Source organism: Copidosoma floridanum, unplaced genomic scaffold, assembly GCF_036245765.1.
Source record: "Copidosoma floridanum isolate Cflo_tuat_1 unplaced genomic scaffold, Cflo_Japanese_pri ptg000030l, whole genome shotgun sequence".
Taxonomy (NCBI): Eukaryota; Metazoa; Arthropoda; class Insecta; order Hymenoptera; family Encyrtidae; genus Copidosoma; species Copidosoma floridanum.
This window is the reverse complement of record NW_028321907.1, coordinates 24,125,189-24,153,083: the sequence shown is the minus strand read 5'-3', so window position 1 is coordinate 24,153,083 and position 27,895 is coordinate 24,125,189. Positions and strand designations below refer to the sequence as shown.

The window sequence follows — 27,895 nt, the reverse complement described above, 5'->3', positions numbered from 1 at the left end:
ATTGTGTTCACGGAATAAACCATACGTTGTACTGAGAAATTTGTGTGTGTTGAAATATTATTTCGCAATTTTTCTCCTTTCCCCAGGAGCGGCTGGTTGGTGCTTGCGACGGAACCCCCTTTTGCATGTGAATTTCAGGTGTAGGGACAGTAGAGCCGAGCTGTGTTAAGTAGCACCAAGGTAGCAAGTAGATGGATAGTGTACGTGTCATTTTCTTTGTGCAAGGTGATTAGGACGGCTCTGTACTATATGCCTCCACGCCGAAGAGCCAGAAAACGCCTAGCCACAATGGCCTTGAAAAGGGCCAGTGGTACAATGTCCAGTTATTCCTTATGACTATTCTTGATGATAGAGAGCCAGCTGTGGGTTGCTTGACTCTTATCCTTGGAGTCTTTATGTACGGAGACCATACAGGAGAGAAGTACTCTGCTGACCGAAGAATATCTCGTTTTTAGATCGTTCCCCGGATAGCCAACCGCTAATCACTAGTTGGGAAAGTGAGCCTGGAGAATGCCTTCTCTGTAGGTATGCCGTTGGGACGACTACTAAGAAGGAGGTCGTTGTGGCTGCCCGTACTCTTCAAGACTGTCTTCCATGGCTTGCATTTGAAGTAGAAAATTCTCTGACAGCACCAGGTCAGATGGATGAATGGCCACAAAATGGCCAAAGTGTTGGAGCAGGTTGTGCTCTGGCTAGACACGTCTCCTGGTATTCCACTGGAGACGTTGACGTTCCTAACGCCTATTTTTCCGTGGCACTTGGTTAACTTGGCGATCTGGCGTAAAAACTGATTTATTTCGCTTGCTCATGAAAAAAGAGTGTTATTTGTAGCGGGGATACTCAGCTGCACGACTAACAACTCTGTTCTTAGTGTAGTGCCAATGAACGACTACGATAATCGATAACTTGATGGGGCATCTTATAACCACTTTTTACTATTTTTGATTGCGAGTGGCTTTAATTTTACCTCGACTCTACTTAGCGGATCCTATAACTGAACGAAAGCGCAAAGCAAGCTTATTTTAGTAAAACTTTAAGCTTATTTATCACTATTGATATTAACTTTTTCAAGAAAAAAATTATGCGAAAACCATCTTGGAATCATCAAGAATCAGTATGCAAAATCTCAGCAAAATCAGTTCAGTGGTTTTCGCTGCTAGCGATTACAACGGTAAGCGACTTTGCTTTATATATCAGGGGCTCTATCACGACCTTTGATATCTCGCAAAAGTCAGTATTTTTTTGGATAATTTACATAAAATTATGGTTGTGCGCATGCGCAGTATAAGATTTATCAAAAAAAAATACTGACTTTTGCGAGATATCGAAAGTCGTGATAGAGCCCCTGGAGAGTGAGAGACATGCTTGACATACGAAACTATATATATGGAGAGTATTGCATCGACTATAGCGAGGGATAGAACCTTCTTAAAGAAAATTATTCTCTCTTTTAATTTTTAGTTAAAAAAATTTTAGTGTATCATGTACCTACACGTATCATGAGAAAATAAAAATAATTAACTATATGAATGAGGAAGCTGTGCAGCAAAGAATAAGCAGAAGTAATTATTTTTAGTATTAATATTTTACGATTAAAAATCTAATTAAATTCAAAAACTATTGCATTTATATTTATATATATATATATATACACATAAGAGAAAGGAGGGCAGAGCAGGTTTGATGGGTGAATTTGTCACCCTGTATTAGAATTAAAGAAATAACTTTCAGTCTGTAGATTTTTTTTTTCTTATTAATTAATAGTATAGCTTTTATCCTGAAAAACTTTTTTGACTGGAGAACTAATGATTATTCAATTACAACTATTAACAAATTTGAACTTGAAATACACGTGCCATCGAAAATTTGTAAGCATTATTTAGAGTGAAATTGAGTAATTAATGGTTTTAAAATTTGTTGCAGTAAAAAGTGTGAATCAAGAACTTTTATCAGCTACTCGAATTATTATCGTACTACATGCAGAATAAAAGTTATGTTGAAATTAAAAAGTTAGATGAAGGGGGCGGGGTGGACATCACCGACAAGTGGCGACTATAGTGTCGACTGTTTACGTTTTTCCAACCCAACTTTTCGTTTTCCAAGGCTGTGTTTTTTTTTTAAACTTGTAATACTATTTTAATAAGTAAGTACATGATTTTTAATCTTTAAGAGGCTGTCAGCAAGGGAGCGAAATATTGGTTGGTGTAAATAAATTATTAATTAGTAGTCATGCTTAACATTGCCAAGTTTAAGTCTAAATTTTAATTGGGTGACAAAGGAGCAAGTAAAAGGAGCTTATAGATATGGGTTTTATTTTATTTATTGAATCATTTCTTCTCGTTACAGTACCCTCAAGATACTAAGTATACAGTTGAATACGATGATGTATTTTTTTGTCGGTAAAGTTTTTTTATAAAGAGTTAATTGTTAGTACAAGTTAAACACAAGAAAATGGCTTAAAAAGATGACAGCTCATAAACCTACTTATAAAAATTGGCTGAGAATTAGTATTAATTACTTGGCTCCTAGGCACTCTTGAGCCTTTAAATTTTGACAACATCATTTTCATCATTGTATTTATTTGAAGAAAATTTTTTACAAAATTATTAGTGTTAAATCTTCAATTATGATTTTTCTTTGTTTTAATAATTAAATTTTTTTAAGCCATAAATAATATTCGAAGTTTTGAACAAAACCTTCCACTACTCATGCACTCACACTTATTAACATACTGTTATTTATTTTTATTCAAACTATAAGTTTAACATTTTCCACGTTTCTTAACATTTTATATTGTAAACGAATAGAATTTGTAAATATAGTTTTCTTAATAAATCGAATAATCTAAATAAAAGACTTTTTTTTTAAGAAGTGGTAGGTAATTTTCTGATACAAAAATAAAATGATAAATCAAAGTCGATAAAAAAAATCTTTAGATATACAAACAATTATAATTGAATAGAGACCCTCAACACTTTGTTTAATTTGTTAACTTTCTATCGAAAAAAATTTTTTTTACAAAATTTAAAGGTCTTCAAAGATGTTACAACATAATTTCATAAAACAAATTAAAGGAATAAAGTACTTTTATAAATCGATAAAACGACTTCACGTTTGAACACCCCACTCATCTACGTACAATGTTCCTGTATTTCTATATAAATGTGTTATTTTATATAGAGAGTTGCAAGATAAATTAGATTATTCGATATACAATATCTTATAATATGCTTTATCGCTATAGTTTTCTTTTAATTCATATATATATACATATATATATATGGGCACTACTCTGGGCACTGAGAACTTGTAATACATGAAGGAAAGAGATGGGAGTCTATCCGTTGAAGACAGAGTAAGGGAGATAATTAGGCAATTTTACTTTGAAAAGAGCGCACCCTTACGAGAAAAATTGTGCAGTAAAAAAGCACACGTAAAGATTCACATTTTTTCAGTGTGTGCCATTGCTTTAGATATTACAGAGATTTAATAAAGTCTATGATAGAAACGCTTCCAGAACTCGTCGTTGGCTTAGTCAGTTAGCGTCCTAGCCATTAAAACCACACAGCTCAAGGAGTCGTGGGCTCAATTCTGAGTCAGGACACTCAGATTTTTTCTGATAGTGCTGGCCGTGTACTAAATTCGTGAAACCAATTTAGGGCAAAACTTAAAATTTAATATGAAAAATTTATACAGCGATTGAAACAAATACTAATTTGTGATAAATTCTCGATAACCAATTGTGCGTGACTGGAAAAAAAAGAAAGATTAGATGTGCGAATTAAATGATAATACAATATATTTATTATATATATCAATATAAAGTGTACGTACTTACAGTAAATCTGCAGTACACTATAATATGAAAAAAAAGATATACTTGCGTAATGATATTCCTACAAAAGTGCCATTCGTGTACTATGGGTCAAAAGAATCTATATACACACTGATACACACCATTCCCACCCATCAACTTCAACAGCCAATCATCCCATCTACTTTCTATTCACTAACGATGCGAAATGTTAACACACAATACAAGCGCCTATCACCCAATGACCCGTGGCGCTTAATGGCCACTCTACAAATTAATAAAATGTTAAATAACAACATTAGTGCCTATCAATTAGTGATCAAGATATCAATTATTAGATCATTAATTGATAACACAAGCGCCTATCACCTAATGACCCAGGGCGCTTACTGGCCACGCTATTAATTAACAGATCATTAATTAATAACACAAACGCCTATTGACCAGTGACCTGGGGCCCTTACTGGCACTACTGATTAATAGGTTGTTAATTAACAACACAAGCACTTCTCATCCAATGACCTAGGGCACTTACTGTCCACTCTATTAATTATAAGATTGTTAAGTAATAATACTAGTGCCTTCCGGGATGCTTCCTAGCCACATTACGAAGTAATAAAATGTTAACTAATAATACAAGCACCTATCACCCAATAAGCCGTGGCGCTTACTGGCCACTTTGTGAATAAATAAAATGTTAAATAATAACACAAGCTCCTATTACCTAAGGACCTGTAGTGCTTACTGGCCACTCTATTAATTAATATATTGTTAATTAATAACACAAGCTCCTATTGACCAGTGACCTGGTCAAGAATCGAAAAGACCAGTTTAAGAATCTTTTTAAGGCTTCTTTCGTGTAAGTACACCTTGCATCATCAGTCATTGCGTTTCTAATTATTAATATTACTAATAAATTGACTATTACCATTACTAGTGTCGCTCTATAGAGTGAATTAATAAGAGCTTTCATGTTGATTTACAGTTTATCATTTAATTTATTTAAATACATACTCTCCTAACTCCTAAAATCATTTTTCTTATAATTAGTATATATAGCCGCAGGTCATCAAGTGGTGGGTGCTTGGTTTATATATTAACATTTTATTATGTAAGGGAGACCAAGGAATGACGAACACCTTTTCTTCAACAGCTAATTACAGCTTTAATTTTAAAAAACTACGGTTAACTAAAAAAATCGATTTTTAAAGAAAAGAGAATGTAGTTATCACAATACAAGAAAATTTTATAAAAACAATAAAACTTTTTGTTTAAGAACAGCACAAATCAAACCTCTGAAAACTGCTAGTAGTGCCTCATAGTGAGGTACTTCTAGCAGGGGGTGATGTACCACTAGTCTGATAAATCACGATGATTTGTTAGGGTAGCTCGTAAAATGAATTATGAAAAAGAAGTTTTTTTTTTTATTGAGTGCACATAAAATTAAAATAAAAAAATGACGAGAGCACGTATTTATTTATACATATTATAAATATTTTAAATTACATTGAAGTTGTTCCTTTGGAATTATAGTTTTGATTTTTTAGTGACATTTGGTTCTCATCCCAGTTCCCTCGGTTAGTTGTTTTTTGTAGTGACGCACCATTTGTAAAATTTACGTAAACAATAAAAATCTTAAAAACTTAATTGCTTTTTGTATCACTGTGTATCACAATATTTACATGTCTGGGTAAGGATAGGAAATCTGTTTACAGTTGGAGCTCACCGATAATATAGAGAACTTCCGTGCTAGTAGCGCCCCGCCCTAAGGTGCCAGTCATTCCCTATATAGAATACGTTATTATTTTTTAAATAACTTTTTTTTGCATGCTTCCTAGAGTAAATTTAAAAAAGCATGTTGAAGCTCAAGGTTTAATCCAAAAACTAGACATCATAAGATAGTTTAAAACTGGTTCGTTTGTATCGAGTGTGTGCGATCAATAGTGCGAGACCAGGCACTCTATTAGATAAAATTTTACATCTTTTTTGTTAAACTTATGCTGCATTGTTTAGTATTTTACTTGGAGAGGGAAAAAGTAATCGCATTAGGAATTGTTATTTACAAGGTTTAAATTGAAAATATTTTATCATTTGGGAGAAACTCAGGTGCTAGAGTTCCCTAGTAAGCTTGTCATTCCCCGGTCTCCCCTAATAGTGTGGCCAGTGATCACCCTGTGTCATTGGGTATAAATGGCCCTAGTTTATTAATTAACAATCTTATAATTGATAGAGTGCCCACTTATAGAGTGGCTTATAAGCTCCCTAGGTTATCAGGTGATACGCACTAGTGTTATGAATTTACAATCTATTAATTAATAGAGTGGCTAGTCAGTGCCTTGGGTCATCAGGTAATAGACACTAGTGTTATTAAAAACATTATATTAATTCATAGAGTGGCCAGTAAGCACCCCGGGTTATCAGACAATAGGTACTTGTGGAACGAGCAAGTGGAAGTTCCGAAAGAGTTACTCTTTCCAATAGGTGCTTGTATTGTTAAATAACAACCTAATAATCAATAGAGTGACTAGTAAGCACTCCAGATCATCGGGTGATAGGCACTAGTGTTATTAATTAACATTTTATTAGTTTATAGAGTGGGCAGTAGGCGCCCAAGGTCATCAGGTGACAGACATTAGCATTATTAATTAACATTTTATTAATTTATAGAGTGGGCAGTAGGCGCCCTGTGTCATCAGGTAATAGGAACTAGTGTCATGAGTTAACATTTTATCGATTTATAAAATAGCCAGGAAGTGCCATGGGTCATCGGGTAATAGGTGATGCTTGTGTTATTAATTAACAATCCATTAATTAATAGAGTGGCCAGTCAGCACTCTGGGTCATCAGGTGATAGATGCTCATGTTAATAGTTAACAATCTATTCATTAATAGAGTGGCCAGTAAGCACTCCTAGTCACTGGTCAATTGGCACTTGTGTTATTAATTAACGATCTATTTATTAATAGAGTGGCCAGTCATTGCCTCGGGTCATTAGGTTATAGACACTTGTGTTATTAATTAACTATCTATTAATTAATAGCGTGGACAGCAAATGCGCTGGGTCAATTCAATGGGTGATAAATGCAAGTGTTATTAATTAACATTTTATTAATCTATTGAGTGGCCAGTAAGCGCCACGGGTCATCGGGTGATAGAGGCGCTTGTGTTATGAGTTAACATTTCACTATTTTAGAATGTGACCAGTAAGCACCCCGAATCATTGGGTGATAGGCGCTTGTGTTATTAATTATGAACATTTTTACTAATAGAGTGGCCAGTAAGCCCCCCAGGTCATGACGTGTTATGCACTTGTACGAGGCCCCTACGGTTCGCAAATTCAGCATAGATGGCGCTCTGTAGCTAAGAGAAAAAAAGCGTTTCATTGACAAAAATTTACTATCCATGATCTTCTGACATCAGCATAACGGATATGCTGTCTCATAAGTAAGTCCACATTACCATATACTGTCGTCACGTATAGTAACAGTGTGTCAGTGACGAAATTTTACTCTTAGCTATAGTACGCCATTTATGCTGAGTTTGCTGATGGTCAGGATCTTATAATGTATATACATTGAGAAAAAGATGGCTGACTCTCTCAAGTAGCGCACGCTTGCTCTTTTTTCTCTTCAATTTATCAAATTGTTTTAGGTGCAAAAACTCATATTTATTTGAGTCATAGGCCTCCAAGATTAGTCTTGTAGCAATTTGAAGTCCTTCGTACTGAAAGTGTTACCCACTGGTCGTTTTTCGCTGCTTCTCGTTTGTTCTCGTGTACCGCAGCATGTTTAGGTTAACGGTGCCGTGGTGTCAGTTTGATTGGTGTTGTTCGTTCTTCACGTTCTCCCGGTTATCTGGGTAGCACTTGTTAATAACTATGGCCTCTAATGTATTAGAGGTAGTCCCAATGGAAACAAATGATCTTATTAATCAGCCAGTGCAAAACAAGAAAGACAGGAAGAGAATTCTGTCAGTCTCTAGTATGGATGATGCTCGTGATGCCGAGAACAACCCAAATCATCTCGTGCCGATCTGCTAAATAACTTGAGCAACAATTATCAAACTGTTGAGCAAGTTAATTTAGTGACATCTCAAGAAGCTCGGGAAGTGAACTTTAACAAACATGCTCGTTCAGCAGTCATCTCAACCTACGCTTCTGATGATAAAGGTCCATTTGGAGTCATTATCCAGAGCAAGAAATTTCAAGGTCAACGTGTCTTCAAAAGTTTGAACAGGTACTCTATCAGTAAATCTATTTCGAAAAAGTTTAGTGTCAATCAGATTTTTCTTAAGTCCTCTTGTAAAATCGAGGTTATTTTCAACTCTTAGGAAGACGCTAACAATGTACTTACGGATCAGGAAATTCTGGATAAGGACTGTGTTATATTTATTCCATTTCATCGGCTTGTAAGGAAGGGCATTATTAGAGGTGTCGAGCTGGATGTTGAAGAAAAAGACATATTACAAGACTTAAAGTTTAGTATTAAAATACATAGTGTCAGAAGAGTAACAAAAAAAAAAAACCTAAAGCTGACAGTGACCCTACTCTTTCTAAGTATATTCCAACGAAGTCCATAATTGTGTCATTTCATGGGCAAGAGCTTCCTCAATATGTGTTCATGTACCATATTGCTCATGAGGTTCAACTATTCATCTCTACACCTAGAACATGTTACTCCTGTTTTTTGCCTGGGCATATGTCTAAATTTTATAAATCCTCACCGATGTGTGAAAAAGGTGGTGAAAATAAGCATGACGACGTGTGTAAACTTAAAGTGTTTAAATGTGCTACTTGTGGTGGCCCTCATCGTACCTTGGACGCATCATGTCCAACCATGATAAAAAAACGTGCCATTGTCAGGGTTATGGCTCTAAAAAATAAACCTCGTAAGGACGCGAGGAAGATAGTTTTTGGAATTAATCGGTCTAACAATGTTATTACCTCTAAAAAAGCTTTTCATAGTCTAAATAAAGAACAGCCTTTCTCTTTACAGAACCGTTTTCAACCACTGGTTCAAAAGCAATTTCGTGGACTCCGACGAGGCCCCCTATTCTTTTTCTCAGGCATTACTTAAACCATAGCGTCCTACAATCACCTTAGTCAACAGAATAATCGCCAGTCTTCATACAATAATTTTATGGCCCAAGGTAGGGACTATGCAACAAACGCTCAATTCAAAACTAGAGCTGCAGACGCTCGCGTGAAAGGCTCATTGGTGCCTAATAACAAGAGTTTCAATCATCGTTCTGGGTCGTTTAACGATAACTTATCAGCCTCGTTTACTAATCATCGCAATCTGCCTAGTTATAACTTGCAGTATAGCCCTCAGCGTAACAGCTCTACTAGTACATCCTACTTTCAGCCTTCATCAGGACACCAGGCACATGCTCCCGAAGATTACAACTCCAGCTATGACATACATGTGGCTAAGTTACTTGCATCAAGGTTCAATACTGTCAATTACTTGGATCTCTCTCATATTCAGGCTAGCCCCAGTGAAGATGAAGATGAAGTCGTAAATTCTGGTTTTTATAAATTTTAGTTCTTGTAAATGTAAACAAAAAAAAAAAAAAAAGTCTATTATCTCGATAACTTTATTTATACTATTCAAGCTCATTATGGATAATACCGCGATTAATAATCCGCATTCTACAGAATACTCTTTAAAAATATTAAAATATTACATTGGAACATCAGAAGTCTTTTAACTAAATTATTAGAGTTCAAAAAAATCTCTAATGGATTTGACATTATCATCTTTGTGGAATCTTTTCTTAAGGATAACAATGTCTTTCACCTTCCAGGATATTGTACATACAGATGCGACCGTACTCAATCTGCGGGTGAAGGCATTGTTGTCTTTATTCTCAGCAGTATTAAATACAAAGAAATAATTACTTTCTCTACAGAGGATACTGTTGAACTGTGTGGTATCAATGTAACTAATCTATTTCCACCACTTGATATTTTCTTTTGTTATAGAGCTCTGGGAAACACTCTCCTACAGATTTTTTGGGATAAAATTGAGCAAAATATTGATTCCTCTCATCATTCTATCTTAGTCAGCGATTTTAACACACACAATGTTTTTTAGAACTGTGAGGATACAGATAGCAATGGTATATATTTTGAAAATGCCTCCAAATCTCATGATCTTGTTTTGCACAATTTTGATACTTAAACTTATACTGATGAAAGTAGAGACTATTTTTCTAATTCAGACCTTATATTATCATCAAAGAACTTGAGATCTTCTATTAGTTATCAAGTTAGTGAGGATAAGTTTGGATCTGACCACTTTCCTGTTTGCTTCGAAGTTAAAACGGCTAAATACGTCCATGTAAAAAGATCATTTAAGATCAATTATGTTCGTACAGATTGAAATCAGGTTGGAATCTCTATGGAGAATGAAATTCTCCAGTTCTATGCAGACAGTTTTTATAGTATGTCCCCAGTTGATAAATTCGTTTTTTTTAATGAATTTTTCTCAAGTACTATTAAACGGTGTACCCCATCTGGGAAAAGGATCTCTGAACATAATCATTCCAACTCCGTTCCATGGTGGGACCAAGACTGTGACCAGGTGAGAAGATTACGTACGTACTGCAGCTTACAAAAAATTTTTTTTTTTCTTGCGACCCCAATGATATGATTCTTTATAAAAAACGCTGCGCTGAAGCTAAAAAGTTATTAAGAGGCAAAAAGAAAGCTTCTTTTATTAATTTTGCAGAATCTCTCAACTTTCGCTCTAGTATTTCATATGTTTGGAATAAGTGCCGTATTTTTAAAAATGCGTGGGTGAAACCCAAACCCTTGTATGTTCCTGAGAACCCGTGCTTCAATGGCTCAGATTTGACAGCCCTTAAAAAAATCTGCCCACCTTGGGCTCCTACTGACCCAGCTGTTTTTCCTCCTTGTCACGCTAACGAGTTCCTTGACGCACATGTCTCTTTTGCAGAACTCAATGTCGCTCTTCTTTAAAAGAATACCAAGAAAAGCGTCTTGAGGACGCTTTTGACAACCTCAACGTGAATATTCTATTAGATAAACTGGCGCATCTGGGATGTTTCCTACAGGTTCTTCATTTTGTTACATTTATTACCTTTGAACGCTTAATTTTCACAGACCTTTGTGACTCCTTTCTTATTGCTCACAAAGGTGTACCTCAAGGTTCCGTCTTTAGTCCCTTGCTGTACTCGTTATATTCTTGCGTCTTGTTAACGAGCATACCCCCTCAAATAAAAATTTCTATTTTTGCTGATGACGTCGCTTTTTATGTCAAGTCGTCTAGAAACAATAATAATTTAACTCTTCTCCAAGATGCTCTGATAACCATTGATTACAACGCTCTTCAAATTGGTCTCAATTTATCTCTTCCTAAAACTAAATTCTTGCATACAAACAAAAGAAATGTTAAACCAGGTTCCACGTCTATCTGGCTTAACAATCTCGACATCTCCTCTTGTTACAATGTTAAATTTTTAGGCATCATTTTGGATTACCAATTTCTTTTCAAGAAGCATATTCCTCAGGTTCAAGGGAGATGTTGCGCCGCGCTAAACATCATCCGGTTTCTTCGCGGTGTCTGGTGGGGTGCCAACCCCGAAACGCTAATTATTATTTATAAAAGCTTTATCCGTTCTATTATAGAATACGCATGCTTTATTTATTATCCTAATAATATTAACCTAAGAAATAAGTTGGACAAAATCCAATATTCGGCAATTAGACTTGCCTTAGGATTTCGAGCTAGTACCCCTACAAATATTCTTCTTGAAGAATCCAAGATAATGTCTCTTAAATCTCGCACTGAATTTCTATGTAAATGCTATCTAGCGAAGATCTCTAGCAACTCTTCTTCAAAAGTTTACTCTGCTTGTGCATTATGGTACCAATTACAGTAATTTTCGTTCTAAGAGACTTTTTATATCTCGCATCAACTCCTTTTCCACTCATAATTATCCTATCTATTCGCAACAGCACTTCAGTATATATAATTATGATTTCCAATATATTCATTCCAGTATACCTGCAGATATTTACTTTAGTAAACGTCTTTACTCCTGTAATTCCCCAGATCTTTTAATCTCCGACTTGACCAATGAGCTAGATGCTATCCCAATTTTCACCGATGGCAGCAAGATCTCTGGGGCCACCGCTGTAGGCTCAGCTGTATTCTGCCCTACCTTGAAGTGCCAATTTTCAACAAGCCTACCTCATTATGCTTCCATTTTTTCGGCAGAAATTGTGGCTATTTCAGCAGCCTTTGATCTAATATTATCATTTTCTTATCGTAACTTTGTCATCTTTAGCGATTCCCTTAGTGCAATTTGTAGCCTTTTTTTTCCATCTTATAACATCTCGACCAATTATAATATTTTTAACATTAAATGTTAATATCTGTAATGTACAACTAAATATTCTAACAGTTTTGTAAAACTTGTATAGATTCCCTCCCACTCACGCATTTCAAACAATGAATTTGTAGATTCCTTAGCCAAATCTGCAACCTCTGTAATTTCTCCTGCAATATTACTTATAAACTACACGGACTTATTCCATCACTTTGAACAGTCCTGTTAAAACATTTCCACAAACAATAACATTTACGAGAGCCGGCACAAGGGTAAACCATATTTTAAGTTTTATCACTCTCCCTGGAAAAAGCCATGGTTCCACGGTAAAGGTTTGCCACGATAGTGCATAACTATTAATAGATCAATAGAATGCGATCAATTCATCATAGCCTAGCTGAGAGTCTATTTCGTAAATGTATTATCAGTGATCCTAGGTGTAAGTACGGTTATAAGGAACAATCCCTTAACCATGTTTTATGGAACTGTGATCTATATTCTAACTAAAGACTATATATGATAAGAGACCTTAAAGTGATCAACATCCGTCCTCCGCTCAATGTAGAAAGTCTCATAGCGGAACCAAATATTCCTGCGTGCCTTATTACTGAGTTTCTTAACGTATGAAACATCTGTGTGTATTGTTGGGAAAAAAAAAATATATTTAAATATATGTGTATATATATGTATAAAATAAGCAGTGTTGGTATATGTGTCTGGTTTGTAGGATCGTTGAAGGTATGGTTTTGTAAGTGTATCCATTCTATTACTTGGAATCGACGTGTTTATGTTGAGTGCCTTTTCTCATATTTCTATCCAAAATTGTAATAGCGCGTTTTGTATTGGCGCATTGTCCTGTCATTCTGTATTCTATGTTCAGTAATGTATTTTCTACGTTTCTTAGAGTATGTAATATTCTGTGTAATGTAAATTTGTTGAATAAAAGTTGTGTTCATGCCTCTCTTGAGGTCAGAATCTTAAAAAAAAAATTTTTTAAATGTATATACATTATATGTATATACATATGTATTCATTAGCGATAGTCCACAGCTTGGCCAGCGATGGCGCTGATAAAGAAGCGCTCGAAAGGTTGCGGTCGGCAGTTCACTTTTGACTATCGCAGCCAACGCTGTGAAAATGAGATATTTGATACAACGCTTAATATTTCACGAAATTTTGATGTTCAAAAACGGAAAATGATAAGAACTCGCACTTTCGTTTTGTATAAAGGATTGCAATATTTTTTATAGGCACGGGTGATTTTTTTTTTCAATATTATATTTTTATAGCCATACAAAATATTTAAAATAACTTTATTGTATGATTATTTTCCAATTGAATAAAATTTTTATTTTTTCATGTATAGTAGTACAACTTTGAAGCCTTATATTTTTACTCTGGCAACGCTGGGTTCTCTAGAACTTTTAAAGTTAATAAACGATCGACAAGGTCTTAAATGTTAAAAATTTTAAGAAATTTTGTTGTTTTTTAATTCTATTAATTGCTCCTTTAATGCTTCGTATATTGGCAGAGAATATATATAGAATAGACATACACTATATATTTTCTGATATTGGTAAAAGAAAGAACAATAGGCCAAAGATAGGCTAATGATGAGCAGTGTGTTGCGTCCAAACTTCTATAAGTGAAGGGCGGAACTTGTAGATTCGTTCTACAAACAAATAAATTTAATTTTTGTTTATCAGGAACCAGCCATCGGCCTGAAGGCCTTATTTGCTTTTGCTAACAGTATACTTTTCTTTGAAATCGTTGACTTGGCGTTGTGGTGTTTTTTCTTCGATATTCAATTTTTTCTTAAAGCTAAGAATTATGTGTCTATCAATTACAGTTATTAGACATTGAAATGTTCCAAATGATTCAGTAATCGGAATGTTCTTGAATTAAGAAAATAAATTTAATCAACAACCAAGTTATGTCTCATCTGACGATGTAATAAATTTAGAAAAGCCAGAAATAGTTAATTTTACGAATAGTGTAAATAATAAAGTTTCAGACTCGCATTTATAATGTTATACAACTTATAGTTTCCTTAACTTAACTTACTTCTATGATCGTTGGTTAGCTTCTGCGTCTACGCGCAGGCAGTCGCAAGATCTTACAAGGTTGACCGCAAGGATGTTCCTAATCCTACACGAGAGCACTCGTGGCGATGACAATAATTAGGATTTTGCTTTAAACGTCGAAACCCATGTCGACTGTCTTTTCTTTCTTGTTTCTGGTTGATTCACTTTTTAGGCGAATTTACAGTGGCCTGGTTTGCTCGAGCTTTTCTCACACAGATTAGTCACCGAACTTAGTCCTACATTTACTTGAAATGAACGCTTTTAACATGTAGCTTAATCACCGAACTAAGTCTGACATCCGCTTAAAAGACGCAACAGAACTGACTCTCCAACTTTTATAGTTACTTTGGAACACTTAATAAAAGAGAAAAAGTGAATATTGTTATGTGCGGGGAGTTTTTATCCTCTTGCGTTTAAGGAGGACGCGTCAGGTTGGGGATCCGAACGACCAATTAGAGCTTCACCTAATTACCCTCGACTGGCATGAGCAGTCGCGGTGCAATAATTTTACAGCAATTAATGGTTAAAACTGCTGATCCCTCAGATTTTACATTAAGTACAAGTTGCTGTCGAAATTGTGTATGATGTTTCTTGTGGACCTACGCAGCAAAGAATATTGAAATTATTAAGTATTCACATTCTTAGATGTACCACTACGAATTGATGATGTAAGATAAGCGTTCTGTAAGATTGTTTAAGATTGCACGCGTAGTTGGAGTTTTGCGACGGTAGCTTGTTTCAAAAAAAGTAAGTTATATGTCACGCGATTGCGTAAGCAGGTATACCGCTCGATGGTTCGAGATCACTGAGCTTTTGCTTTTTATAATTTAAAAACGAAACTCTGTGTTCTGAAGTAATACATGTTAAGTATATGGCATGGGATGTCACAAGTATACTATATTTATATTCATTAGTGTGTTAGATGGTTGTTAATAAATTGTAAGATGAAAATTGTAAGCTTGACCAACAATTTAATAATGTTATTATGTGTTAAGGATATTGCTTTTTTACAGTCTCTCATTCTAGTTGAGAAACAATTTTCCTAATTTTTGTTGAAATCTAATATTTTTTAAGAATACTTTATTTACGTATCATCGTATGTTATAAAAATTAATATAATTTATCTGAATACTGTATAAATAAGTGAAAAATTGCTTATTCTGATGGTATTCGATACCCAGATAAAAGTATTAAAGAGGGAAAGGTAATCTACTAATTTGTTGTGACAGTAACAATAAATTTATTACACTTTTAAATATTAACTAATTTTCCCTTGGAATGGAAAGTATATGAAAAGTATAAGTAAATTCCGTGAACGAAAAGTAGTTGTAAGATCAATTACTAGATTTAGTGTTGACGAACGTGTTAAAAGACACGAAACAGTATAAAATTACATTTGTAAGGTGTTAAGTATCAATTAGATAACCAAGGGGGTAAATATTATTCACGAAATGATGAAATAATAAACATAAGTTTTATATGTACCTCATTCGAAAGTAAATTTTTTTCCGAGTATCTCATCCACTCTGGCCAAGTGGGTAAGACACTCGACTACGATATCTGCGGACCAGGTTTAAATCCCCTAACTGTAGCAAACAGATGCTTATTTTTTTACTACTTACATTAGCTTTTTTATCAGCTTTTGAGCGAAAAAATTTAAAATTACATGGGTTACAGTTTATACTTTTTTATTTTTTTGCTGCCGAAAATCTTGCTTAATATCGTGAAGGATATATCATGTAGACTATCGTGCAAGCAGTCTTACACGATATGCTATAACATTTCGTGTAGGATATCTTGTAAGATATCGTGCAGGATATGTTGCACGATATCACGCAGAAATTTTGTTACGAGAAGGATTAGTAATTTATACGTTTGTGTGTAATGTACGAGGATTCATGTAAATTTGCAGTGATTTTTATTTATAATATCACAATTAACTTCAAAATATGAAATCACAGTCATTTTACTTTTTATACATTAATACAATTTTTCTTTTTTAATTTATGTACGAATAAACTTTTAATAAATTCTTATTTTCAGATTAAATTTCCGTTAAATAATTTACTCAATTTGTTAAAATCTTTCAAGGTTCAATATCATTTGTGTCACTTTCATTAATACCATTTTTATTTTTTAGACAAAGAAAGTGCAATATCTTAATTGTCAAAAAAGACTAATTGTTTTAAAAAAGTAAGCATAACTTGAGCAAAGTGAATATCAAAAAGTCAACTGATAAAGTGTATATATCTGTATCATGGTTAGGATATAAAAAAATTTTGTCATTGGGAAATTGATTACAGACATTACTAATTGAACTTGTCCATAGTATGGATATTTTGTTTTTAAATTAAAATTTTTTACATTTTTCTCCAAGCATTTGCCAACCTGTTGCTCAAGCATGTATTGTTTTCCCTCAGTTTTTTTAATAAAAGGGCATTTTATTTCAAGAATACCTACAGTAAGTCTTCCCTTGACGATTATTCCATCTAGAGTGTATGCTACCCATGGATTATTTATGATTAAACGAGCTTTAGTGAAGTTCAATCGTAATTATACGAATGAACTTGTTCGAGAATATTCATTGTATCTAGTACCCCATTTTGCCCCCCAGATGAGGCCACAGTTCATAGATTTCAAAAAAGAAAGAGCGACAAAGGACAAGGAGCGAGCTCTGCCGCCAACCTCCTTATCGATATGCTTCATGTAGTTTAGAGAGAATAAACTGGTCAAAGTAGGAGGGTGGGGAATATTAAAAACAATATTTTAGGGTGGGAATTTAAAATCCTTGAACAAGTTCATTTGTATAATTATGATTGAACTTCACTTAAGCTCGTTTCAGAGTTTCTGAAGGAAGGCAACGTATTAATTTTTTTTTTTTTTTTTTTTTTCCATACCGGAGAGTATGGTTCCCGTAACACCTATTTGCATGATCATGACATAATCATAAGAGAAACTTAAAACTAGCTACCACCAATAGATACACATTAATGTATATTCTGGTATTTCCTAATCATTGAGGTTAGTAAACCTAAATAAAGGAATAAAGATAAAAATTAATTTAAATACATTTAAATATAACTCTGGCGCTTGCTCTCTGTCTCCTGTATCTATGAGACTGCGACTGATGGTAGTGATCTTTCGCTGGATACGGTCTGTATCTGGGACTTGAACTGCGTGAGCCTGGTCTGAACGAGCTCCTTGTCCTTGTGTCAAAAGCATAGAGGTATAAGAATAGAGGAGAAAAGGGGGCGTGATATGAGACAGCAGAATTTGCTACATAACGGGGCATCTGTCTTTGTCTGGCAGTTGTGTTATTGGTCGAGTTCTACATGAGATTGAATCAACTGTAGGATTCAGGACGAAGAAGTAGCCAACAGCGTGGCTTTGGCAACAAAGATAGATGCCCCGTTACACTTAATTATGCTGTCTTAGCTAGTATAGCGTTTTTCCTCTGTATTCTTATACCTCTTCCGGCCAAAAAAAATCACGTTATTTATTACGTGACGTTATCGAATTGTAACAAATCACGTTATAAATCACGCAAATAATCACGTGATATGCAGAAATCACGCTATTCATCACGTAATAATTAACGTGACATTATCGATTTTCAGCCGGCTATGGTCAGAAAGCTCCTTTCTTGACTCTCCCCTGGCATGAAATCTTCCAGGACTTTGTTGGTTCTGATCTGCTTGCCTTAACGGTGGTTTGGGGCTAGGCTGCAGTTCCTTCGCCACCCTGTCCATGGCTCTAGAATTTTCTATGACGGTCTTTATACTATCCCCGAAAAGTAAAGTTGTGGGTTTCATGGCCCTGAGTACCTTCTAGATTCATTCTTTATATTGATTTAACATAAACAGTCTCCTAGACTCCCCAAAAGTTGGTAAAAAAGTTCCGCTGATGATTTGATGGCACCAGCAATACTCATCAAAAGTATGGTCCTCTCGAGACTAGGTTGTATGTCGTATGACTTGTGTGAATGCCAAAGCTGCAGTCAGTCAATGTTATTCTGTGAACTCACGCAACCATATTGTGGGTACAGAGTACAGACAGACTGTATTGTGCAGTAGTAGACCAACCGAGAAACTTCTGAATTAGAAAGTTGTTGGAAAAGAAGGCGTTTTTAATATTTTATGTAATTTGACCTGCTGATCACGATAAAAATAAATATAAATTTTTCGAAAGGTAGATCAATGTTAAAATCGCATTTAAAATTTTATTTTGCTTATATCTCAGTAACGGTAAGAGCTATAGTAAAAATATAAATAACAGCGTATAGAGCGGAAAATTTTCTATCGATTTGGTCTATTCAAATTATTTAGACAAGCACAAAATTTCAAGAAAAAAAATTTTAAAGAAGATTTTGTACTTAACTTGTAAGAGTAAGTGAGACAGAGAGAGAGCGACCGAGTCCCCTGTACCCAGCAGTGTCCCCTACTATTCCACCGACAGTAGCAGCGAAGGAGAGAAAGAACCAGAGACAATGTGAATGTTTGTAAGTGTGGCTGCTGCACACGTGCACACTTGGTAACACGGCTTATCTAAGGGTGCGTAATACATGGGAGTCCCGAAGTCCCGAGACTGACAGACTAAAGCTCGAGAAATCACGTTGGCGGTAAAATGTAAAAAGTATAAGGTGCCTCTTTGATCTCATTCCCTGATTGTATACATAACGAGCTGTTCCTTGTAAAAAGTTTCTTGTAATAAGTTTGAAGCGCAATAACAGTTTAAGTAAAATTATTGTGTTACACACCTTGAATAAAAATGAGCAATAGTATCATAACAGTAAGTACAGTAATGTAGTTAAGTCAATTGAATTAACTAAAATTATGTTAAATATAAAGTCATAACAACATAACCTTTCCATCAAAAAGTTTTTTAAGTTATTTATTGTAAATTGAAAATATTAATGTTTTATTTTAGTCACTAACCTGTAAATACTGCAATGAATCTCTAAACATTGCAAACAATAATTGGAATCACAGGTGTTTCAAGAAATTATCATCAAGTGAATATGTCTTGGTATCAAATGATGAAAATGAAGTTTTTCCAAGTAAGTTGTAGTATATTAAAACAATTAAAGGACTACTTATGCTACTTCTTGAAGTATATGTTTTATAACGATTTAAGCCTTAACGTCAAATCTGAAAGCTGCTGAAGATGCTGAGACCAATAAAACAGACGAGTTATCGGACTCTCCTGTAAATAATGATTCAAGTAACAAAGGAAGTGATAAAATCAGCCAAAATAATCAAGACTCATTTGATGAGTCATTGATTGTAGCAGCTCAAAAAAGACGACCCCTGTGGGATCACAAAAATATTCCTCCAGAGGAAAGAACCCATTTAAAGAAAAACATACATTGGCTAGCAGTTTGCAAAATGATCTCAACAACAAATGTGGAACATGCTAAGAAACGATGAGAGTACTTAAGAGGCAAATATATGAAGACAAGAAAAGTAGTACTCTCATGTAAGCCAAGTGGAGCAGCTGCTTCGGGCAAAAAGCACCCATCCGAAACATTTCAGTTTTATGCACTTATACAGTTTTTGAATGATTCTACAGATCCTGTTCCGTAAGTAATAACTATTATGTACATAATGATACATAAGAGGCATATTAGTCTATAAAATATTTGTCTTGAATATAGTACGATTTCATCAATCGATTCAACAGCAAACACAATGATGTTTGACTTAACTGATAATGAAGAAGCTGGTCCTGAAGAACCAATCATTCCAGATTTTTACAAAAAAAAGTCTAGAAAACGTACGTACTAGTATATAATTAAAATACCTTAACAATACCTCGAAAAGGTATTTTTATGGCTTACTAAAATCATTGCAGGTCAAATGGCTAAGGTTAATGATTTCGATACCCAAATTTTGTCATGTCTTAAAGACAATACAACTTTAGACGGTGTTGATGATTTCTTAATTCAAGTCGGAGAAATTATTCGCCAGGTACCCGAAGAATCAAGGCTGCAATTGCAGATTGAAGTTTTAGTGTTTTTAAACGAAAAAAAAGAGTTAAGTTCATAATTTATTTTTTCTTAAAGTTGTGTGCATTACAGATAATTATAAAAAATCAAAGAAGATTGTGATTAAATACATAGAAGACTGCGTTATAGAGATTGTACGTACTATTATTATTAAGTATAAAAATACTAAAAATACTTAAGTACCTGTCACGTTACAATGATATAAATGTATTAAGAAGGATCATATAGTATATTTTAAATGTAGGAAGACTAAATGTAAGATTCCCATTGTGATCACAAAACATCAAAAAAGGTTGTGAATATCTTACAAGAACAGCTGTACATAGATTGCATTCTGTACTTATTATGAATTTAAAAAATAATTGAGTGTTTGCAAAATAATAAACGTAGTACATAAATAAATGAATAAAAACTATTTTCAATAATTTAATGATTCTTTTTTAATAATATTTCTCGTCATACATGCCCATGGTTTTTTAAAAGTTGTTTGCATACAATTAATTATGATTGTTTGTGTATACTATTTCTCAAAAATCATTATTAAAAGCTTTGTTGCACTGAAACGGCCCTGCTCCCTCGTTGACAAAAAAATTTGCAAACTCATTTCTTATATTTACTGCTAAAATTCGTCTAGCCCTCTCACTGCCCGATTCCTCATTAATGTTTTGCAAACTCTGATATTCTTCATTTACTTGCATGTTTCCAAATGAATCAGAATAATCAGAATGTTCCGGTCTCTGCATTAATAAAAAGTTTTGCAAGCAAACACAAGCTTTTACTGCTTCTAATAAGCTTGGTAACGAAATTTTAACACTATTTCTAAAGAGTCGCCACGTACTTGTTAGCTCTCCAAAACTACACTATACTATACGTCTTGCTCTAGACTGTCGGTAGTTAAACACTTTTTTTTCCAAACTTAAATTTGAACTTCTGGGATAAGGAGTCAACATAAATTTGCTCAAGCCAAAAGCTTCATCTCCTAAGAACACATGCGGTAGCTTCATACCTCCTGGTACCAAAGATCTTGGTGGTGGAATATTTAATTGGGCGTTTTTGATCATGTTATCTATCTTACTATTATGAAAAACTCCTCCATCACTTTGACGCCCAGCAGCTCTAATTTCAACAAAAATAAACTTTTTGTACGCATCTACGTAGGCTTGGAGGTAAACACTGTGATGCCCCTTGTAATCATAAAAGGAAGAACAACTGTTTGGAGGAGCCCAAAAAAAACACAATAAAATGTTTATTTTTCAATACATTTCTATACTGATAGATAAATTTTATTTATTTAACCACCAAGTTATATATTTACCTGCATTGTAATCAGTTTACTGTCCACGCAGCCTAAGCAGTTGGGAAAGTTCCACTCTGCCTCGAATCCTGCTGTAATGTTTCTCCACACATTTTTGGTAAAATTACTTACAAAAACAATGGGTTTCAAAGTATTCCACAGTTCTCGGCAAGTTTCTTCTACAATTTTAGACGATGTAATTGAAGGGCCGGATCGAAGAATGGGATGTGCGCGTGAACTCTCGTGTACTAGCCCCTAAAGTATGCAACCAGATACACTTCCTATTTGATGCCGATTTTTCAACTTTGCATTAAAAAAAAATACATAAAACGCCAAATCTCAGAATACTTTCAGCGAGAAAGTTTCTTCTATGTAAAAAACGAATACATTCCCGCAAGCAGATTATTGTTTTTTTTTTTCAATCAAAAGTTATGGCGAGTTGAAAGAAGCTCGATTGAGTTTACACTATACGCTGCACTACTAGCTATATATAGATGCAGAGCAGACGCCGCGCAGTGTTGTACGTCTAATTCTGTCGGTACGTAGTTATTCCATCTGGCTGTATAATAATAATAGAAATTACATTAGTGGCAATAATAATGAAATTGATAAATATAACAAAAATTATTATTATAATGTATTGGGTAGCGACAACTTCTTTTGTTTATGTGAATAAGTATTATATTATATTATAAATTAATAAGACAAGTATAACGTTATTATTAATTACCATAATTTAATAAGATACCAAACGCACTATACATGCATTGATACTAAATGTAATCAATATATTTATAAATTTCTGTTGTTTAGTATGCTTGAAAGATGTATTTGGTAATAGTGAACTTATAAGTAAATAAGAATTTACAAAAAAGTAACAAAGATAATTGAAACAGAATAGAAATAAGTTTTATTCAACATTTACACGACGAGAAGAAATATTGAATGCATTATTATAATATTTACGAAACCATATTATTCACTGTTACGTTTTTATTTTATTTGTTTTTTTTTTACTGTCTTTTTAGGAGCTTGTCTTGTCGTTTTGAGACGATGATGTGTACGCTTTGCCTTATTTCATCATATAATGTTATTAAAAATTTTTTTAACTATTTATTCAAAGAAATGCTAATAAACATTAACAGAGATGGAAAAGTATGTATGTATCACGAAGTAACTAAATAAATAACATCACGAAAAAAACAGAAGCAGAGATTTTTTAAATCATACTAAAATTCGTTAGTTACGTGAAAATATTATTTACACTGATACGAGCAGCCTTTGCAACATTTGATTGCCAACGGTGTTCATTTCTTAACCACTTCCGTCCTTTTTTTGATTCAAGTCCAGCCATACCTATCGTACACTTAGGTTAGGATATTGATATTTTTTAATACATACGAAGTAAGTACATATAGATTAATACCTACAAAAGCTGTTTACGATGTACTGAACAATGTATATTTTTTCACACTATCGAATACTTTCTGCTACTGTATTATACGTTTACGGTAATTTATTATACGTTAAATCGTAACAATGATTAGCAAGAAAAAGACGTTACTGCAAAATATTAACACACTCTAAAAAGGATATTATCTATATACCATTGCGCGGCGTCTGCTCTGCATCTATATATAGCTAGTAGTGCAGCGTATAGTGTAAACTCGATCGAGCTTCTTTCAACTCGCCATAACTTTTGATTGAAAAAAAAAAACATTAATCTGCTTGCGGGAATGTATTCTTTTTTTACATAGAAGAAACTTTCTCGCTGAAAGTATTCTGAGATGAGGCGTTTTATGTATTTTTTTTTATTGCAAAGTTGAAAAATCGGCATCAGTGAGGAAGTGTATCTGGTTGCATACTTTAGGGGCTAGTACACGAGAGTTCACGCGCACATTCCATTCTTCGATCCGGCCCTTCAATTGGATGAACTCTGAACATCAAAGACAAAGTCTTTAAGTTATCACCCGTTGCAAGATGTCGCAAAGTCAATTGTAAATGGATTGTAGCAGATATTGGATTCCGAACAACAATTTTTTTTGATATCTTAGGGCCTACTATAGACAAAAGATTATCAAATACTTTTGGCGTCATTCGGAAAAAATTAAGAAAACCTTCTTTATCATGCAGTCTTAAAGTTATTATTAAATTGTTGTTTTAAACATGCATTATTGGTTACGTAACCAATCTTTTTATCATTTAAGTCAACATTTAATTCTTCGTTTACACAATTTAGAATTTAGACATGCCATGCATTTTAAAAATAATTAAGAATTGTAGTTTATTAGCCAGTACACTTATGTATAAATAATCAATATTTGAGCATTCGTTGAAACGTTTTTCCATTTTCTTAACCGAAAATGTACAATTCTACAAAATAATACGGACGAGTAAGAATCTTTTTTTTTTTTGTCTACAGGATATTTAAAAGCATCAAGTCTTGCCGTTTTCAAAATCGCACCCGTGCAGCCAGCCAACGACGAGCAGAAATTATTGACAGGGCAGAGCAAGGGAAAAAATACTGTTTATTCATAATGGTTCCATAAATATACACAATTTAACCTGGATTATGCTGAAATCTCAAGTTTTGATTGTTGAAAAACAAAATAATAGTTGTTGTACGCGTTATAATTTATTGTATCGTTGCATTTTTATATAATGTTGAGCATAGAGTATTCAAAATTCCGAAATACATCAAGCTGTGCATCTTTTAAAATTCTATATAAATATTCCAATTTTACCTGTTTAAAATTATTTTGATTTTCAGTTACTTTTCATGAGTTTATTTCATAAAAAGATACTATTGTCCATTCAAACTTTATCTTATGTACAATTTTCGAAATAATATGTGGTCACTAAAAATAGTAAATGATGAAAAAAACGGATTTTCATTAAAAAAATTTCATACTAAGCTTATGCTTAATCGACAGGAAATTATCAAAATCGTGAAAAAAATCCATATGTAAAGGAAAAAAACAGTTTCTATTATAAATTTTTTGTGGCTACTTTAAAAACGTCTGAGCCGGTCGTCTAAAAAATCTGTATAAGCATACAAGAAGCTTCAAACGATATTTCAGTGGATTGACTGAGTTGGTGCTTCACCGTTAGATAAGCCGTGTTGTCGTGCGTGTACGTGTGCAGCAGCCATACTTACAAACACTTACATTATCTCTGGTTCTTTCTCTCCTTCGCTGCTACTGTCGGTGGAATAGTGGGGGACACTGCTGGGTGCAGGGGACTGAGGGGACTCGGTCGCTCTCTCTCTGTCTCACTTACTCTTACAAGTTAAGTACAAAATCTTCTTTACAATTTTTTTTTCCCGAAATTTCCCGCTTGTCTAAATAACTCAAACAGACCAAATCGATAGAAAATTTTCCGCTTCATACGCTGTTATTTATATTTTTACTATAGCTCTTACCGTTACTGAGATATGAGCTAAATAAAATTTTAAATGGGATTCTAACATTGATCCACCACTCGAAAAATTTATATTTATGTTTATCGTAATCAGCAGGTCAAATTACATAAAATATCAAAAACGCCTACTTCTCCAACAACTTTCTAATTCAGAAGTTTCTCGGTTGGTCTAGTAGGTATGTATATAATACATATACACTAGTTAAAAATGAGATACATTCTATGTTCTCTGATTTTACACGCATGTCAGATTGATTGAGACAGATGGCCGATATTAAAATTTGACGGGTTTTTATAATGTGACGTAACCTTTACATATTAAAAAGTACACAATATCTTAAAAAGTAAGAAAGATAGACCAAAAGTAACAATTTTTACGGATTTCTAGGTTTTTCCTGAAGAAAAATATAGCATTACAACACAGAAATAGACAATTGTTAAGTAATGTTAAAAATAACCTTAATTTTTACCAACTAAGCAAAAGTTATTTTCTGTGGTCATGCATGCATCACATAACTTCCAAATATAAAGAAAATACGCTATATTTTTAGAAGGAAGCAAGATAGACCAGAAACAATGAGTTTTACGGCTTACTCAGAGGAAACTGTAATATTGCAGTGCGCAAGTAGAGAGGTGTTGAGTTACGTAAAAATATAAGTTCTAGTTCTAGAAATTCTAGTTTCTTCATTTATTATTAAAAAAAAATTTCAAATTGAGATTAAGGACATATTAAAAGTATCTATTACAAGTACCTTTTTGAAATTTGAAAATTTATTTGCTCACTCAAAGCGACAAAAATAGTCAGACCTAAAATTCTAACGGCATTTTGTCAACAATACAAAGAACTTTAATGCTATGGAAAAATTTTTTTCTTAATTTTAACCCAGTTTTTTAATAATAATCGATTTTTGGTATTAAATAAATTTTTTGCTATTAATAAATAATACTTACTAACCGTCAATTTTTCGTAGAAAGTTATGATAGTATTCGTACCACTAAACATCATCTGCTGATTACGTTCAGTTCTTGCACCTTGGTGGACTGTGGTTTATCTTGTTTCGAAATATCAAAAATTCTGAAGTTCCAAATAAAATTTATATCAATTTAGAGTAATATGTTTAATAAAGCACTTCACAAATAAATTTTTTTTTTTTTTGATTTTTTTTGAAACCAAATAGAATAGGCATTTAAGGTACTTAAAGCAATTATCTATTAAATTTGTATTCTGTAGTTGGTACTCACTGGTTACCGCCAACTCAACCACTAGTAATAACGCATCCCCCTCCTTGTCTCTGTCTCACGGATAGTAAAATATCTCACATGTGTGTAATTATCTACAGGAAAAGCAGAAGCCCACCAACCTCAGCATCAGCAACATAGAACGCGAAAAAAATTCTCGTCTTTTACTTTTTTCTTGAAAGTGCCATTGTTTGTGTCGGAGTTTGTGTAGAGTATAATATATTAATTTTTAACTTTATTGGATTCCGAGAATCACGATGGATAAAAACGGGCAATATGGTAAGTACATAACATGTTTTGATTATAGTGGTACCTAAACAGTTTCATATAATTACTCTCAAGGATTAGCTCGTTCATTCATTGTATCGTTCATAAATTTAATACTCGTGTAGAGTAAATTCGTATATAATTGCCGACTATGTAAAACAAAAAAAATTTTATAGTATTTTTTGTGTAGTGTGCATTCTCAAAAATCTGTGTTACCACACGTTCGTCAGATGTGCAGCTAAGTGATACGAATATTGAAATTTGAATAAACTTTTTCTCGTTCTTTTATTTCATGGGCATGGAATCTGCGAGTAAATTTTTCGTAAAAAACGTTGCAATCGAACATAAAAGTATTGTATAGTCTTATATTTCATAAGTTGGCACTCTTATGTGTTTATTTGGCATGTAAGCCCGTATCGTATCATAATTCTTATTTTTTTAAAACTAAAAAAATTCCCACTTATAGCGCTTTCACATTAAATTCGAAAAAAAAATCTACTTTATAGGTTAGATGCATGTTTACGTTTACGTGTCGGGTCTGAGCGGCACATATACGGCGCTAGCCGATACCGTACTTTGTAATCGCGATTGGCCGTAAAGGTGCGCGTTGTTCAAATGTTTAGAATTTGGTGACCTAGTGCACCGAATAGTGCGTGACGTTATAAAGGATTTTAATACAATTTTTAATGATAAAGTTATTGAGATAGTAAACAAAATTATTTTTAAAAAATTTAAAAATTAGTTTTTAGCTTTGAAACAATAAATATTTTTAAATGTGAATTATTGATGTTAGAGTTAAGCAAATTAATTGTTTTTGTGCTTATCCAACTTTTTTAGGGATGTTGTCAAAGCAAATAATAAAAAAATGACAACGAATTTTTTAGTTGTTATAATTTATTGACATTGATATTAATCGTACGTAATGCTCATTCCCTACTTATCGCCCGGCCTCTTGCCTAAAAGACGCTCGAGTAGCTTTACAGCAAGTAGCTCGACTTTTAGAATTTTTAAATATGGTGTAGTGATTTAAACAGTAGATAAGTACGGAACGTCGCGCGAGACACACACATGCCTTTGCCTTCAAGAAGCTAATAAATAATTGACCAACAAGTTAAGTTCTTTTTGTGACGCACCTCCTTACCAGCTTCTCAATCTCACGTAACACAGCATTGAAAAATTATTTATTTTGATGTATTCGACACAAAGAGTTGACAACGTACATGAATTTAAATAAAAGTTATACTAAAAAATTGAAACAGAATAATCCATCACATTAAAAAAAAAAAAAAAAAAATGATGGTGACAATGAGGATCGAACCCAGCATTGCAAAATAATCTCTCCATAGGTATAAGCCTTAACCGTCTAAGCTATCGAGACATTGTGTCATGATAGTTTGGAAGTCACATATGTTTATCGA

The 27,895-nt window shown here is 33.6% G+C and overlaps 1 protein-coding gene and 1 pseudogene across 1 annotated transcript in view; both read right to left on the bottom strand.

The window, feature by feature from the left end:
* nompB (intraflagellar transport protein 88-like protein nompB) overlaps positions 1-27,895 on the bottom strand; it is a 730,499-nt gene that overhangs the window by 657,287 nt on the left and 45,317 nt on the right. The gene's annotated exons all lie outside the window — the stretch shown is intronic.
* On the bottom strand, positions 20,785-23,648 carry LOC149373571 (uncharacterized; annotated as a pseudogene).